Genomic DNA, 3,134 nt, shown 5'->3' with positions numbered 1-3,134 from the left:
GTTTAATTGGGTGTCTAGGGTTAGGGGAAAGCAGGAAAATGGGGTTGAGAGGGGAAAATAGATCAGCCATGGTGGAGTAGACTTTACATGTTGACAAAGCCCTTAACGGGCTTGCCCCCACCTACATCAAACGTCTGCTTCCCCACCACACCACCTCCAGGTCCCTCGGATCGGCCGACTTGGGGTTACTGAACATCCCGCGGTCTAGGCATAAGCTCAGGGGTGACCGTGCCTTTGCGGTTGCAGCTCCTAGACTGTGGAACAACATCCCCCTTCCCATCAGAACTGCCCCCTCCATCGACTCCTTTAAGTCGAGACTTAAAACTCATCTTTACTCTCAAGCCTTTCTTGACGTCCTCTGAGGGAGGGCTATATGTATGTATTTATGTATGTACTTAATCTATGAACCAATGTTGTATAACGTTAGTACCTCCACCAATGTAAAGCACTTTGGTCAACGAGAGTTGTTTTTTAAATGTGTTATAGAAATAAAAGTGACTTGGCTTGGCTTGGCTTGATGGTCTGAATGTCCTTATTCCGCTCCTATGTCTTATGGTTTTATGATCTCATTTCTTTCACAATGATAGTGGTAGACATCTAGAACTTGCTACCAGAGGAGGTGGTGGGATCAGATACAACAATTATGTTTAAGAGGCGTTTCGATAGTTAGGTTCATGTTTATTCCTGTCACCGGGCGAGTGGGCAGGTGCTATAGACCTGCACGGGAAGGTAGACGCTCCCGCCCCCACGAGTCTCGGGCAGATGGGGCTCGTCAGCCTGGGAAGGCAGTCCATCTAGGAGAGGGAAAACTCTGATTTAAAACCTCCACTGCCTTGTGGCCATATCCAGTCATGGAAAAGGCTCCAGGAGTAAACCTCAAGAAAAATCCGGAGTCGGAGCCCCTAAGGCAGTTCGTCGTTGTCTACAACCTCGCTCTGGCAGCTCCTGCGACGGCGCTGGTGCCAAACTGTAACAGCCCTGCTGTTCCTTTGGATCGATCAGCGACGTGGAGAGGGGGGACGTGCTGCATGGGCAACAGCCTGTCCTCCATATGACATCGCCCAGGCTTGCATCTGACCACACATCACCCATGGTCAGTCAATGACCGAGAGGGAGGCCTACTACTACTGAGGTACAGTGAAAAGATTTGTTTTTGCATGCGATCCAGTCAGATCATGAGAGGAATAGATCGGGTAGACGCACAGAGTCTCTTGCACAGAGTAGGGGAATCGAGGACCAGAGGACATAGGTTCAAGGTGAAGGGGAAAAGATTTCATAGGAATCTGAGGGGTAACTTTTTTCACACAGAGGGTTATGGGTGTAAGCTGCCAGAGGAGGTGGTTGAGGCAGGGGCTATCCCAACGTTTAAGAGACAGTTAGACAGGTTTGGAGGGATATGGGCCAAACACGGGCAGGTGGGACTAGTGCAGCTGGGACATGTTGGCCGGTGTGGGCAAGTTGGGCCGAAGGGCCTGTTTCCACACTGTATCACCCTATTACTATGCATAAACACAAAACAGACCAAACTCAAGCATATTTGACAAGGTTCCTCCTGGTAGGCTGCTCTGGAAGGTTAGATCGCATGGAATCCAAGGAGAGATAGCTGAATGGATAGAAAATTGGCTTCAGTTTAGAGCACGGAAACAGGCCCTTCGGCCCACTGGGTCCGCGCCGACAAGCGATCCCCGCACACACTAACACCATCCTACACACACTCGGGACAATTTTTACATTTACCAAGCTAATTAACCTACAAACCTGCACGTCTTTGGAGTGTGGGAGGAAACCGAAGATCTCGGAGAAAACCCACGCAGGCCATGGGGAGGGAACGTACAAACTCCATACAGACAGCACCCGTAGTCGGATCAAACCCGGGTCTCCGGCGTTGCGTTCGCTGTAAGGCAGCAACTCTACCGCTGCACCACCGTGACTCCATGGAAGGAAGCAGAGGGCGATGGTGGAAGGTTGCTTCTTGGACTGGAGGCCTGTGACTAGTGGTGTGCCTCAGGGTTCGGTGCTGGGCCCTTACTGTTGTGGTTCATGATCAACAATTTGCATGAGAAGGTACGTGGCATGATTAACAAGTCTGCAGATGGCAGTGAAGTGGATGGGATTATAGATAGTGAAGCTGGGGCAATTTGAGGAAGGACATTCTTGCTATTGAGGGAGTGCAGCTTCGGTTCACCAGGTTAATTCCCGGGATGGCGGGACTGTCATATGCTGGGCTTGTACACTCTGGAGTTTAGAAGGATGAGAGGGTATCTCATTGAAACATTTAAGATTATTAAGGGTTTGGACACGCTAGAGGCAGGAAACATGTTCCCGATGTTGGGGGAGTCCAGAACCAGGGGCCACAGTTTAAGAATAAGGAGTAAGCCATTTAGAACGGAGACAAGGAAACACCTTTTCTCCCAGAGAGTTGTGAGTTCTGGTAAACCTCCTCTGCACCCTCTCCAAAGCCCCACATGCTTCCTGTAATGGGGGCGACCAGAACTGCACGCAACACTCCAGATGCGGAAATCCTTTTCACCTGTGAGAAAACACTTTTTCTCACAGAGAGTGGTGAATCTGTGGAATTCTCTGCCTCAGAGGGCGGTGGAGGCCGGTTCTCTGGATGCTTTCAAGAGAGAGTTGGATAGAGCTCTTAAAAATAGCGGAGTCAGGGGATATGGGGAGAAGGCAGGAACGGGGTACTGATTGGGGATGATCAGCCATGATCACATTGAATGGCGGTGCTGGCTCGAAGGGCCCTACACCTATTATCTATTGTCTATTGTCTATTGTTTAAGAAAGAACTGCAGATGCTGGAAAAATCGAAGGTAGAGAAAAAATGCTGGAGAAACTCAGCGAGTGAGGCAGCATCTATGGAGCGAAGGAATAGGCGACGTGTCCTTCTCTCCATAGATGCTGCCTCACCCGCTGAGTTTCTCCAGCATTTTTCCTCGGCCGATGATTTCATCTTGAAATTGGCCTGTAATTTACCGAGAGATATATTTGTTATATAATCTCTCGCAGCAGATTTTGTAAAACACAGCCACTGAGGGGCTGGCAGCTGGTTAACACATCCAACACAGTCTCGCAGTGAGTCATGCCATCACACAAAAGGTATTCTTCATAATGTCACAAACGCAGCC

The sequence above is a fragment of the Amblyraja radiata genome, chromosome 2 (genome assembly GCF_010909765.2).
Source record: "Amblyraja radiata isolate CabotCenter1 chromosome 2, sAmbRad1.1.pri, whole genome shotgun sequence".
NCBI classification, from domain to species: domain Eukaryota; kingdom Metazoa; phylum Chordata; class Chondrichthyes; order Rajiformes; family Rajidae; genus Amblyraja; species Amblyraja radiata.
Note: the sequence above shows the minus strand (reverse complement) of the source record.